Source organism: Triturus cristatus, chromosome 1_1, assembly GCF_964204655.1.
Source record: "Triturus cristatus chromosome 1_1, aTriCri1.1, whole genome shotgun sequence".
Taxonomy (NCBI): Eukaryota; Metazoa; Chordata; class Amphibia; order Caudata; family Salamandridae; genus Triturus; species Triturus cristatus.
Genome location: NC_140579.1, coordinates 1,248,795,339 through 1,248,811,207, shown reverse-complemented (window position 1 = coordinate 1,248,811,207; position 15,869 = coordinate 1,248,795,339).

The following is a 15,869-nucleotide window of genomic DNA, read 5'->3' as shown; positions in this document are numbered from 1 at the left end:
TCTAACAGCCAATCAGAATCGCGCTCGCGCACGCCACCGTACGCGTACGGTAAGCGCACCGTAAGCGCACCGTAAGCTGGCTCAGATATATATATTGATTTAAAGGCTATTTTCTCTGAATCTACTGAACAGATTTACACCAAACCTACAAAAGGCACTTCCTTGACCTGAGGACTACCTCTCTGCCAAATTTCAATTAATTCTGTTCAGCCGTTCGGGCTGTAGCTGTGTCTAAAGGTCCTATGGAAAAATGAATGGGAAAAACGCGTTTTGGGACCCCCCTTTTATCTCAGCCCCCGCTTGACGAATCCCCCCGAGACTTTCAGGGTAGGAGCGGAGCGTAGCGCCCCACCTATTTTGAAAAATTCGCGAGGATTCGTCGACCGGCGCCAAAGTTATTCCAAATAGAATGTTGCGGATTTCCTATTGAAACGTGGTCCTAACTATAACTACCTACTGGCGACCGCCAGTAGGTAATATATATGTAAAAATATAATCAAATATGCTGAGAGTGATTGGATAGCACTACAAGTCAAAATTGAGGAAGTGAATGCCGAAATAGATAAACTGGAACCATCAGAGAATGCCAAGAAGTATTGTGAAGAAATGCTCAGTCGACTAAAAAAAGAGGAGGAAATAATTAAAAAACGAAAAGCGTTTAAATTTCAGAGGGACAAACTAGACTACCAAAATGGGCAAATTTTTACTTTTGCAAAAAAGTTTGATTCCCTAAGAACCCCTAATCAATATCCTATCAAAACTACGCAAATCCGTGAGAGGGATGTTGCAGAACCAATTTCTTTGGTATCTGATCTTAGCTCAGCAATAGATAGTGAGTCAGACAATGAACAACAACGTCCTAGATTGGGGTTTCCACGACCATCCCTGGCACAAGAGGTGGATTTTTTAAGCCAGGATCGACGAGCAACTTTACGGCCACGCACGGCAAATACAAACAAGCCCAACGAGCAAATGCGAAACGCCGTGAACGACGACTCAGCAACAAAAGGCGTCAAACAAAGCAGCAACAACAAAAAAATGGCATACAACCAGAACAAGCGATGGAACCGCAAATAAATGACCATGGCAAAGGAATGACAAATCCTCAAACAATTATCAATCTCACATCAACAACATTAAGTAAAACTGAAGCTGACATTTTATCATTAGGTTTAACCTACAGTGCAGCCAGCGACTTCAACTACACCCAGACGCGGATTGATATTTACAAGTTTACTAGAAAAATTAAGTTATGTAAATATTTTACACTCAACAAATATCAAAGAGAAAAACCATCTAAGATGACAATGCAAGTAACATCCGATTTGAGTGCCAATGATTTGGGAGCATTACAAAACCTTTATGATCTGGCTGGTGAAAGTAACAGTGATATCAACCAGGATGCAATTTCACTGAATATGTCTGGTAGCACACATTTCAAGGCCAAATCAACCTTCACTCCTATCATGCTTCATGACAATATTGATACATTTTCAGAACTGATCACAATTGAACTAAAACGACTGTACAAATCTATTGGCTATTCCAAACGCAGATATACGCACCAAAACCAATGTTATTCCCAACTTATCAAGAAGCTTCAATCTAATGGCAACATTATAGTGCGCCAAGCAGACAAAGGGGGAAACATTGTCTTATGGCCTAGAGAATTGTATCTGGAAGAGGCATTGAGTCAATTGAACGATCAAAACTGCTACAGAAGAAGCTAAATTAGCAAGGTAAAACAAATGTGGTGCGACTTCTATCTAAAATTGACTGCCTGGAGAAGTGCGGGTCCGATAAGTGTTGATGAACTTAAATTTCTTAAAAACAATCATCCGGTCATACCGGCAATATATTTCATCCCTAAGGTGCACAAAAACCTAGAAAGACCGCCAGGCAGACCCATTATTTCTGCAAGAAACAGTATCACAGAAAATACCTCCAGATATGTGGATTATTTTTTACAGGAACATGTAAAGCAGCTCCCATCTTATATCCGTGACACCAGTGATTTTTTAAACAAGATCAAAGACATCAAATGGGATCCGGAATGTCTTCTGATAACACTTGACGTTACCAGTCTTTACACCAGCATTCATCAACTGGATGGGATTAAGGCGATAGAACACTATCTGGGTACGAAATCCATCCACATGAGTAACCATAACAAGATGTTGGTGACTATGATACACACTTGCTTATACAACAACTTCTTTATGTTTCAGAATCAAGTATACCAACAGGTCAGAGGCGTTGCAATGGGGGCTTGTTTCTCTCCCAGTTATGCTTGTCTGCATATGGGACTGTGGGAGGAGCAGGTCATCAGATCAGCGTACTCTGAAGAACTGACTCCTCATGTAATCTGCTGGTACCGGTTTATTGATGATTTGTTTATTATTTGGAAAGGCACTGAAGAACAGGCAAAAAATGTTGTTGATCAGATAAACGTCAATCTTGAATTTACAGACAACATGAGCAGGGAAATCATCACATTTCTTGATGTAGAGATCTATATCTGTGAGAATGAAATACAAACAAGGCTCCACAGAAAACCCACGGCTGGGAACGCTATACTCCACGCATCTAGCCATCACCCAGGCCATTTGATTCGCAGCATTCCCTATGGGGAAATGTTGCGCATCAAACGGATCTGTAGTCAACAGGAGGAATGTCTAAAGGCACAAAAAGAAAGCAGGAAGAGATTTCTAGCTAGGGGTTACTCAGCGAAAGATGTTGACCAGGCAACCAGGAGAGCGAATCTGACATCCAGGACGGATGTCCTAAATAATAGTCAGATTACCCCGAGTCTCATTGATAATCAAGCCATAGAGCCAACCAGATTGATATTGACATACAATCGACAACACCGTACTATCCGTAAAATTATCAGACGTAATTGGAACCTCATTCGCAATGACCCTGTAATTGGAAAGCAAACCACATTGGTCCCCAATATTACTTTCAGAAAAGCGCGTTCCATGTCGAGTGTCAGAGATTATTTTAACCAAAAACTGGATGAATTCTAGGAAAGGTTTCAATCGTTGCACAAACTGCAAAGCATGCAAACATGCCGTAAGCACAACAACATACAGGACTCCATTTCATATGGAAGAGAGAAAGATAAGCAAATTTTTAACCTGTAAAACAGAGTTCGCTGTTTATGTGCTGGGGTGTCCCTGTGGCCTGCAATATGTTGGTAGCACCAAGTTGCAGGTCCACAAGAGGATACTCCAGCACATCAGAGCAATTTCCAACAGTGACCCTGCTTATCCAGTCGCGAGACATTTTAAAGAAAGTCATAATAATGCCATTGAACATTTGAAATACTTTGCAATAGACTGTGTATTGCCACTCAGACGAGGTGGCAATCGTGAAGCCATGTTGCGCAAACTAGAAACACAATATATTCTAGAATTGGATACCAAGTCACCAAATGGTCTGAACGCTAATGAGGATTTATATACGTGTCTATGAAATTAATATCACGTACTGTTACTGTTTAAAAAAGGAAAATTTCGAAACACAAATGATAGACGAGACAACGTAGTTTCATTGACAGCCCCTTCCCCTTTTCTTTTATAAATACAGTTAAATGTTTTTACTTTTATATACAATTTTAACACTGGGTAGCACTTTAAATCTGCACAGGCACCTTTATTCCTAGAAACAGTTTAAAATCACAACAAGCTAGCGAGATTTTCAGGTTCAAGCATTAGCACTTTATTTATGAATTTAAGTGAAGGCAGTTCGGATATTTGTTTATTGGTGAACTATTTATTATTCATTTTTGATTATATTGAATAATAATAAGTGATATGAAATTTTAGAGTATACCCACTGGGGTTTTATTCTTTTATCATATTTATTACATGAACAAGAACGTATATTTATTTATTTATATATTTATATATTTATATACATGTATTTACATTTGGTTCTTTTAAAATCTGAACTAAATTGTTGTCCTTCATTAGCAATGTGACTGAAATTTGTCTGCTATATTGCTTGATTTGCACATTTAATCACAATTTTCTAAAGATGGTTTTCATTATGATTACACGATAATGATGTGACGCTTTATGTTCTTCTGAATAAATGAAAATATACCAATAATTCAGAAAGATCGGAGAAAATTGTTTCTATGTCTATGGTGACCTATCCAGTATACACCACGTGATTAGGCACTAGCACTCTAAATATGTGAATCTTTTCCTCACATGTCATGTGATCAAGGCCTCTGGCAGGCTGAAACGCGTAATGGCGGCAGTGCTGGGTGAAAATAAATAAGATATTCCTGCACTGATATCTGGGTCTGTGTTCATCTTTTCCGAAGCAACATGAAAGCTGGTGATGAATTTTGCATCATATATATATATATATATATATATATATATATATATATATATATATATATATATATATATATATATATATATATATATATATATATATATATATATATTCACAGAAAAAACCATAGGTTTCAGGCACGTTATAGTTAGGAATTAGCATTTAAAAAACCTCAGAAATTCACTGAAAAAACCATAGGTTTCAGGGGTGTTATAGTTAGCTGGACTTTTCACTTGTACAAAACCATTGAAATTCCCCCGTTATAGTTAGTTCAGCTAACTATAACTCGCGCGCCCGCAATGCACTGCTGATGACGTCACATATTACATCACTCATGACATGGTCAGTGACATCACTCATGACATCACTGATGACATCTCAAATGACATCACTGATGACATCACTGATGACATCATCCAGTGAATGTGTGTTTTTCTGAAAATTAAATATGTTTTATATATGTATATCTCAAGGTCGATGGAAGAATAAATGGGTATATAAGTGTCTAAATGGATGATTTGTTTTTGAAAAATTGATTGTGTAACTGACTGATTAAGTGTATCATAGTGAATACATGGCTTAGTGAGTAATGTTTAAATATGTAAATATCTGTATCAGTCTCTCACTTTGTGTATAAGTGGCTGCATGGGTTGGTGAGTAGCTACATGGGTGTCTATATAGGTTATTAGTTGGTTTTTTGAGTATCAGTATGAGTGTCTGCATGGTTCGGTGGGGGGTATTACGTAGTGCATAGGTGCATGAATGAGTGACTCACTGTTTGTATGTGTTGAACACAGCATGTGTGCAGGACTGTATGGGTGGATGAGTGTGTGTATGGGTGTGTTAGTGAGTGAATGACTGTCTCAATAGTGTCTTTATGAGTAATTACATATGTTTTAAACTAGTATATGTGACTATTGGTGTATATATGTGAGTATATGTGAGAGTGAGAGATTGAAAGAGTTCCTGTATGAATAAGTATGTGTTTCTATAAGTGATTGTTTAAAAGACTAAGGGCCTCATGTAGGTAGCCAAATACCGGTCGGTAACGGCCGATTTTCGGTAATTTTACCGTTACCGACCGGTATTTTGGCCATTGGTATGTAGGGGGACAAATTTTGCTTTCGGAATTTACCGAATCGGTAAAATTACCGATTCGGTAATAATACCGAATCGGTAATGTTACCGTATCGGTAACTTTTCCGATTCGGTAATTTTACCGATTCGGTAAATTCCGAAAGCAAAATCGAGATGTAGGGGGAGTGTGTGTGTGTGTTTTAGAGTCGGTATTTACCACCAACTTATAGTTGGTGGTAAATAATGAATGTATGTGTAAATGCATTTTTACGCGCGTAGCAGTGTGCAATGTGGCATACATACATGCCCTTAGGGCATGTATGTGTGCCACATGTGCACACATGGCCGAATCAGGGGTGCAACAGGGTGTCAATGTGACACCCTGCCACCCTTGTATGTGTTCCCCCCATTACCGAATCGGTATTTACCGATTCGGTAATGAGGCATACCTTCCCATCAATGGGAAGGTATGCCTCATTACCGAATCGGTAAATACCGATTCGGTAATTACCGACTAGTAACGATTCGGTAAAAAATACCGACTCATTACCTACATACCAGTTACCACTTCTAAAATACCGATTCGGTATCGTTCGGTATTTTAGAAGTGGTAACTGGTATGCTACCTACATGAGGCCCTAAGTATGTGTAAGTTTCCGTAGAAGTAAGTATGGTGGTGTGTGTATAACTGTATATGCAAGTAAATGTATGTTTGATTCTTTATTAGCATGAGTGACTATGTGTGTGAGTAACTCTATGGATGAGTGGCATTGTGTAACAGGATGTATAGGTGTATGAGTACATATGATGAGTGAGTACATGTATGAGTGACTGTATAGGACTGTTGGTGAATGAGTGGATGTGTATGTGGATCTTAGAATTACTGAAGAGGTTGTTGTAACTGGTATTGGTATGTCCATTGTTTTGAAAATTTTAGTCTCTATTTTTGAATGTGTGTATCAAAGGTTATATTAGGGTGAGAGGAGGTCTGCCACTCTATCACAAGGATGATGTCATCAGTGATGTCATCAGTGATGTCATCAGTGATGTCATTTGAGATGTCATCAGTGATGTCATGAGTGATGTCACTGACCATGTCATGAGTGATGTAATATGTGACGTCATCAGCAGTGCATTGCGGGCGCGCGAGTTATAGTTAGCTGAACTAACTATAACGGGGGAATTTCAATGGTTTTGTACAAGTGAAAAGTCCAGCTAACTATAACACCCCTGAAACCTATGGTTTTTTCAGTGAATTTCTGAGGTTTTTTAAATGCTAATTCCTAACTATAACGTGCCTGAAACCTATGGTTTTTTCTGTGAATTTCAAAGGTTTTTTAAATGCTAATTTCTAACTATGCCTACAGAGATAGGACATGTGAAGAAAGAAGAAAAAATGCACAGAAAGAAACAAAAGAAGTGCAGAAAGAAGCAACAGAAGTCCTCAAATACGAAGATAAGTGCAGGAAGAAGGATAACGTGCAGAAAGAACAAAAAGAAGAGCAGAAAGAAGCCTTGTTGCAAAATCATCCTGTACCCTCAACTTTTTCAGACGGATACTGGTGGTAACTGAGTCTGACTAACCAGTCCTAGAGCCAGTGCTATGTTAAAAGACACTTAGAATACAGTGAAAACACCTACATACACTAGGGAACATTTTGCGTTGGGGTCCCCCTGTGATTAGCATGACCTCCTCTGTAAGCCCCTAGTGTATAATAGGGCATGGGGATTAAAACTACCTCTTAAAACAGGCCACAGGGCGTTTTTGCACACGTTAACTCAGGCCCCGTCCCCTCCCTTCACCACTGTGTAAACACGCCCTGTGTCCATTTTTAGTTGGGAGATTAAGTTCATTTGAATCCTGAGGGTCCCTAGGGTCCAACTAGCCCACTAGGTACCTCCAGTAAGTGCCACAGAGCTGCGTTGCAGAGAGGTGTAAAAAGTGGCACGGCCTGGACCACCTCTCTGCAATGCAGCTCAGTGGCGCTTACTGGAAGCACTTGGTGGGCTAGTTAGCCCCCAGGGGCCCTCAGTATTGAAGGGAAATTATATCCCCAATTTAAAACGTGCCATAGTGCGTGTTTGCACACGTCGCCTCAGGCCCCGTCCCCTCCCTTCACCACTGTGTAAACGTGCCCTGTGGCTGTTCTAAGTTGAGAGATTAAGTCCCCCTGAATCCTAAGGGTCCCTAGGGTCAAACTAGACCACTAGGTACCTCCAGTAAGCGCCACAGAGCTGCGTTGCAGAGAGGTGTAAAAAGGGGCTTGGCCTCAGAACACCTGGCTGCAGCGCAGCTCCCTGGCGCATACTGGAGATGCCTGTTGGGGGCGCGTTTGCAGAGTGCTGCACGGAGGGGGCATGGCCTCCGGCACGATGCCAGTCTTTTATTTATTTTAGTTTTTTAAGAAGGGGGGCTGTTTGGTTCCCCTTCTTATTCTAATTTATTGGCCCTGATGACCCCATCCCCCAGGGCCAGTCTCCTAATTATATTTTTTTGACCCCAATCCCCAGGGCCGGCCACTGTTTTTTATTATTTTTAAAAAATATATATTTATAGACACACCTAGGACATGCTGGACAAACCGTACGTACCTATCACCATGACGATTTACGTGATATTCATTAAAAGGCGACTATGCGTGCAATGAATCCACGTGGAATGTATTTACACCACTAGTGAAGCTCTGACAGGTCTGATGCCCTACCGTGCCTAATCCTGGTAGACACCCTTGTCGTTTATTTATACAAACATGGGTAGCTATTGACGGGCACATTTAATACACATGCACACCAAGCCATTCAAAGGGGATTCGACAAAAATTCGACAAAAACTATGCAAGAAACCCCCCTCACGGTTAATAAAACACACATCCACTCCGGATGTGTAATACTTTTTATTTTACTCTCTGGAAAGGGGACGAACATCACTTGAGAGTCACAGCGTGCTCCTGACAGAGCCCAATGCTGTGTTACACCCACCATTGCCTGCCGAGTGCCACACACCTCTGTGTTGTATTCCACTAGCTAGTGCATATGCCTGACAGAGCCCAATGCTGTGTTACACCCACCATTGCCTGCCGAGTGCCACACACCTCTGTGTTGTATTCCACTAGCTAGTGCATATGCTATGACACTCTCTAGCCCATGTGCACTGTAACACCACCCCGTGAATATGTCATGCCACACTTGTCTTCGCACGGGTTATATTGCCCCATCTAACGTGCCTTTCTCGATGCCTATGTTATAACGCACAGTGCTATGCCATACATATTACAATCTGGGATCCATATCTTTGTCACAGTGCATATGCAACGTTACACTCCCCAGCACATATTTTATATTACAACTTTAGAGACTAGTTAGGTTACACAACACTGCCCTGTGCATATTACACTCCAAGGCGCATATCGCATAGCACGCGCTAGTGCCTGTGCTATCTCGCGCTCTCCAATGAATCTGTCATTGCGCACAATGTATTGCATATTATATTTCACGCCCGGTTCATCTTATATCACACTTTTTGGTGCATAGTTTATACCATACACTATATCTAGTTTTCATTTTCAATCGTGCTCTCAGGACTATGTTCTATATAACACTGTGTTCACCTACCCTTTTCACGGGCATTACATTTTGCGATAGGGGGTGGAGGGTCAGGGGGTGTTTCTGCCAAGTGAGCCCGGAGTCACAGTCACAAACGTCCTCTTCTTCCTGAATAAAAGTGAGATTATGCTGCATACTTGTTCATATTTTAAGTAGTTCGCACAGACACAATGTTTTAAAAACAATAAAGTTCCTAATACCCGCCTTCTCTGAACAGTTAGCTTGCTGCCCCATCCCCTTCCTCCCTATCCTCTGTTGTGTGAATCCATGGACTAGCCTCCTCCCTCCTGCCATGCATGGTCTGATGTGCTGCCACTGCCCTCAATTTAGTATGATGTACCAGTCCACTCCTCCTGCCCTCCATTGCCCAATTCTATGCCCCATCATTGACCTCCTGCTTAAACTCTGTGCTTAGCTTGCTGCCCCTATTCTCCTTCCCCCTGCCCTCCGATGTCTTTGTGCATGCCCCTGCTCCATCCTTTTTGCCCACCATGTCCCATTGACCTGCCACTCCTATCTACTCTGAGTGTTCTGTTGAGCTGCCACTCCCCTCCCACCTGCCTAGCATTGTCAGATGACTGTAACCTGTCCCTGCCACCTCCACCCTGCCTGTCCACATGCCATGCCCCTATCCTCTTCCTCCTGTCCTACATGGTCCATTGTACTGCCACACCCTTCTGCCCTCCCTGGTCTGTTGTGCTGCAACTGCTCCTCCTGCCTGCCCCGTGTGGTCTGTTGTGAGGTCCCTTCCCCTGAACTTTCTTGTCTGTGCACAGGTCCTGACCCTTCCTTCTATCCTCCATCGTCCTTTGTGCATGCCCCTCCACCCTCCTTCTTGCCCATCATAGCCATTGTGCTGCCACTAACCCTCCCACTTGCCATGCATGGTCTTCTGTGCTGCCATGGCCCCTCCCACCTTCCCTGTGTGGTCAGTTAGCTGCCCCTGACCCCCTCCCACCTTCCCTCCATGGTCTGTGTGTATGCCATCACAGTCTCACTGTTGCTCTTCATGGTGTGTCTTGCTTCTAGTGCCCATCCTGCCTGACCTCCATGGCTATCTTGCTGCTCCTGCCCTGCCCCCTTGCCCCCAGCCCTACTCCCTCCCTCCTGGCTTGTCTGTTCCATTGTAATGCCCCTGATCCGTCCCTCCTGCCCTTTATGGTCTGTTATACTGCAGCTTTCTCTCCTGTCTGTCCATTATGGTCAGCTAGCTACCATTGCCTCTTGCCCCTCTGTTCTCTGTTGTCCATGTTCATTGGTCCTGTCCCCTCCCTCTTGCTTTCTATGGATTGTTGTGCTGCACTCCCGTCCTGCATGCCCTGTGTGGTGTATTGTGCTGCGGCAAACCCTGATGCCTGCCCTGCAGGGTCAGTTTGGTGCACCTCTCCATGTCCCTCCTGTCCTCTGTTATCCAAGTCCATGTCCCTATCCCATTTCCTTCCATGATCCAATGTACCATACTTGCGAACATTTTGAACTTAGTAAGAGGGAGATTTTGAAAAAAAACTGGGGTATTGATTTTCCTCTTTGAGTTACATTGAAAAAGAGGATATTGTAGACAGGAGACAGATCAAATAAAGCCCATTTGAGCTTAAAAACATTGGACGTTTCCTGGCTGAATCGGGTCTGTTGGCATGTATGGTTGTACTACCATTGCCTCTTCCTTCTGCCCACAATGGTCTATTACATTGCCACAGCCTTGAAGGAGGGTAGATTTTGTATCACAGGGGGCCCCTGGCCCGTTCTGTCCACACCTGAAGTATGAGACCCTTGTCCTTGCCCTGCCAGCTGCATTTCTAGGCCGTATTAAATTGACCAGCGGGTCCTGTGTTGCTATATAATTATCCTGAGACATCCTTACCACTCAGCCAGCATAAAACCCCTGTGTAGGCCCTTCTGTTCAATATGTAGGCCTCTTTGTTAAATTGACCATAGCTCTGCAATTTTAGTGTATAGCAGTCTGAAGGCAGGTCTGCGAGGCCTTCTGATCCAAACTAGTAGCCCCCACCCTACCCGAGTGCTCCGTGCTTGGTATCAAAGTTCAACATCCCCCTGAAGCTGTCGACATACAGTAGGCTGCATCCTGGACTGGTACTTGCTTCCTGGGCAGGTTTCCCGCTTTTAAGGAAGTGGCAACCGCAGAGCGTCAAGTTAGGAGAACTGAGGAGATTTTATACATGAATATATTGAATTCCCGTACAATACCCATTATTTTCTGCTTGCTCTATGGAACTTACGATAAGCGATTGGCCTGAGAGACTGACCTTTTCACCCAGTCCATTGTCAGCATTAAGTGGGTAAATGACGAAATGTCTGGTAAAATCTGCAGACGAAGTTTTTGGGTAGCATACGTAGGTAGATGTAGCGTGCAAAGGAGCCCACAAAATGATATAAAAAGGGAGCACCCACAGATATCGACGGACTACCTCGCCGTCTGTATGTAGGTTAACAGGCAGTGCAGGTTTTCCCCAAGAGCTGGGAGCTCTTGTCTTCCTTTGCTTAAAATGTCTTGCTCTGCTTTGCTTGAAGTATCTTATTCTATTTTACCTATATGAAATGTCATGTTATGTTTAACCATTGTTCTCTTTACTTTTGCATTTAAAAGATTTTGTATTGTAATTGCAGGAATGCTTGCTCTAAGAGTAAACGTGAGTGTTCCTAGGTAACATTTTCCTTGGTGTAACTTGTTTCTCATGATGCATTTATAGATGTGTTTTCTCTCTCTCTCTGTCAGTACATTAATTGAGATACAGAGAATATTATGACAGCTGTATGATTATCTGGATTCTGTATTTTGTACTTTATGTCTCTATTCTGCGGTTTCTTTGAAGTTGCATCTTCTCATTAAACTGCCATTGTATTCTGCCTCCAATTCCATGTCTCATATGTCTGTTTTCTTCATTTTTGGAGCAAGCGTTCCTAGGCACCCCGGCTCAAATTAAGGTGCCCCTTTTGTCCCTGACTCACTCTCCTGCTCAGTTCTGTGGTGGCTCCCGGGGATCTGGGGACCGCCCCTAGCTTCCTTGACCCGTAATAGATCTTCCCTCCAACAGCCTCTCTTGCAAGTCCTGTATTGTTGGTTTGTTGCCCCTGCCCCCCTTTCCACTGCCCTCCATAGTCTGTTGTGCTTCCACGGCCCTTCCTGCCTGCTCAGTGTGGTTAAATTGTTGCCTTTGCACCCTCCTACCACCTGCCTTCAATTTTCAGAGTCCGTGCCCCTGGCCTCTGCCTCTCAACAGTATCCTAATGAACAACTAGATTGCTAACATTCTATATTTATTACAAAAGTGTGGAACGCCTGACATCATCTTGATGTAATCAAAACTGTAATACCTAGAGCATTTCCTTTAGAAATTACATATGAGAGGGTCTTATTGGCATCAAAATTATGGTTAGTGCTCTAAAAGACTAAAATAAGGACATATTTTCTGAGTTTTCAAATAGCGACAAAGCACTTTTAAATTATTTGTTATCTTTATGTTTTTTTATCCAGTTGACCACTTGATTAAATGTTGCACTTAGGGGAGAGGATGTGGTGTTACTTCCAGAACTGCAGACTTTGTAACTGGGGAACCAGGTTGAAGTTTCTGCTTCAGCTCGACATTGTGTGATTCTGGTCAAATCACTTAGTCTCCCCATGTCTACAACCAAAATGAATTTGTTCTTGTGTGATGTAACCAATGCTCATGTAAAGCACTCCAATACCTGACAAGTCTGCACTATATAACACTGCAAAAACACAAAATAATAAGTGTTTTGCACACTTCTGTCATTGGGCTATATTTGGGCTACATCTGGGTGATTTTGGGCTACATTTGGGCTCTTTTGTCTCCGGTGGCCATCTTGGGAGATTTATTTGTTATGAAGTTTCCTAATTTCCTCATGTACTGCAGTCTCCTCAGTAGGAAATGCTTTCAGTTTTTTACTTTGATTCCATCATGAAGGTATTCAGATATGTCACACATTTGCCATAAATTCTGAATGTTAGCACTCTAGTTGCTCATTAGATCACTGTAGTAAAACTACTGTTCACCATGGAAGTCTGCTCCTGGTATTAAAAGTGCATGTTTCAGTCTGCATGTCAGAATTTTTTAATGAAATAGAAGAGGATTTGAGAAGTCACTCAAAATGTGCCCTCATTTTCTTTCTTCAGCATTAATCATAATTTCTATGGCAAAATGAACCTCCTCATTGTGTTCCTTTTTAAATTAAATGTTTTAAGTGTTACCAGTTTATTCCAATCAAGATGGCTTCAGGTGTGCCTTACTTTTGTCATAATGAAGACAGTAAGCGCTCTAGTTGTTTTTAAGAACATTCTGGGACATTCTGTCATTGGGCTATACTTGGGCTACATCTGGGTGATATTTGGGCTACATTTGGGCTCTTTTGTCTCTGGTGGCCATCTTGGGAGACTTATTTGTTATGAAGTTTCCTAATTTCCTCATTTACTGCAGTCTCCTCAGTAGGAAATACTTTCAGTTTTTTACTTTGATTCCATCAAGAAGGCATTCAGATGTGTCACACATTTGCCATAAATTCAGAATGTTAGCACTCTTTTTGCTCATTAGATCACTGTAGTAAAGCTACTGCTCACCAGGGAAAACTGCTGCTGGTATTGAAAGTGCATGTTTCAGTCTGCATGTCAGAATTTTTTAATGAAATAGAAGAGGATTTGAGAAGTCACTCAAAATGTGCCCTAATTTTTCTTTCTGCAGCACTAATCATACTTTTTATGGAAAAATGAACCCCCTCATTTTGTTCCTTTTTAAATTAAATGTTTTAAGAGTTACCACTTTAATCCAAGCAAGATGGCTTCAGGTGTGCCATACGTTTATCATAAGTAGGACTGTTAGCGCTCTAGTAGTTCTTTGGAACACTCTGGGAAGCTGCAGTAGAACACAAAGGAATCAACTGACAGTCTCTGCCCTTGTTGGATGTACATGTTTTACTGAGAATGTCAGTCTTCATTCTCACATGACTGAGAAAGATAATGTGAATTTACAGAAAATAAGCTCTCAGTTTAGCCTATAGATCACCTTCCAAACCTCTGTGGTAAAAGCATGAGAAAATATTTTTCTCTCAATCATGATATCCCAGCAGAAGGCTTTTTCACATGGTGAAATCACCTTAGAACATACCACAATTCCTAAAATGAGTATGGTACCATCAACAAATGATTTATAATGTAACTAAAGTCTTAAAACCTTCTATTAACTGCAATGCTTTTTAATGAGGTGCTATCATGTATATTGGTCCCAAGATGGCTGCCAACACTTCTTGGATGAAGTGCTGACAGCCAATCAGATCTCAGGATGAGATGTGTGGTTAGGCTCCGCCCACATATATATATGCTTTTAAATGCTATTTTCTCAGGAAATACTGAACAGATTTACACCAGACCTGCAAAAGGCACTTCCTTGACCTTATGGCTACCTCTCTGCCAACTTTCAAGTAATTCTGTTCAGCCGTTCGGGCTGTAGCTGTGTCTAAAGGTCCTATGGAAAAATGCATGGGGAAAACGCGTTTTGGGACCCCCCTTTTTTCTCGGCCCCTGCTTGACGAATCCCCCCGAGACTTTCAGGGTAGGAGCGGAGCGTAGCGCCCCACCTATTTTGAAAATTTCGCGAGGATTCGTCGACCGGCGCCAAAGTTATTCCAAATAGAATGTTGCGGATTTCCTATGGAAACAGGGTCCTAACTATAACTACCTACTGGCGACCGCCAGTAGGTAATATATATATATATATATATATATATATATATATTACCTACTGGCGGTCGCCAGTAGGTAGTTATAGTTAGGACCACGTTTCCATAGGAAATCCGCAACATTCTATTTTGAATAACTTTTGCGCCGGTCGACGAATCCTCACGAATTTTTTAAAATAGGTGGGGCGCTCCGCTCCTTCCCTGAAAGTCTCGGGGGGATTCGTCAAGCGGGGGCTGAGATAAAAGGGGGGTCCCAAAACGCGTTTTTCCCATGCATTTTTCCATAGGACCTTTAGACAGGGCTACAGCCCGAACGGCTGAACAGAATTACTAGAAATTTGGCAGAGAGGTAGTCCTCAGGTCAAGGAAGTGCCTTTTGTAGGTTTGGTGTAAATCTGTTCAGTAGATTCTGAGAAAATAGCCTTTAAATCAATATATATATCTGAGCCAGCTTACGGTGCGCTTACGGTACGCTTACCGTACGCGTACGGTGGCGTGCGCGAGCGCCATTCTGATTGGCTCTTAGATCTTAGTAAACATTCGAATCGGTCGAAACCAGGAAGCGGCGGCCGCCATTTTGTGTGTTTCAAAAAGAGTGATAACAAGAAAAGGGGGCAAGGAGGAGAGTTACAGACCCCCTAACATTTGTAAGGGGGTCAAAGAAGGACAGAAAAGTACAAAGAAAACATTTATTGATTTTAAAAAAAATCACGGGGTACGCGTACGGTAAGCGTACGGTAAAAAAAAAAAAAAAAAGAAATGAAAATCAGATTTAAGTGTTTAGATATTAGGGGGCTCTAAAAAGAGCCGTTGTGTTTATGAAGTGATTTTTTTGTGGTACCTACAAGTAAGTACCGATGCAGAGTCTAAGGTTCAAGAGGAAGACTCTGTTCCCTTCATCATTGAAGTGTACACCATCTCCTCTATAAATGTCTTGCATGTCATAACGCAAGTTGTTGTGGTAAATGGAACCCATACCATAGTCACGGAGGAAAGCAGAAACAGATTTGTTGACGTGCTTTCTTGCTTTGTCAATCTGCGGACAGAAATGATTGGACCAGTTCCATTTTTGCCTTTGGCATATGTTAGAAAACACAAAGGCAGTTTCAGGGAAAAGTGAAAACAGT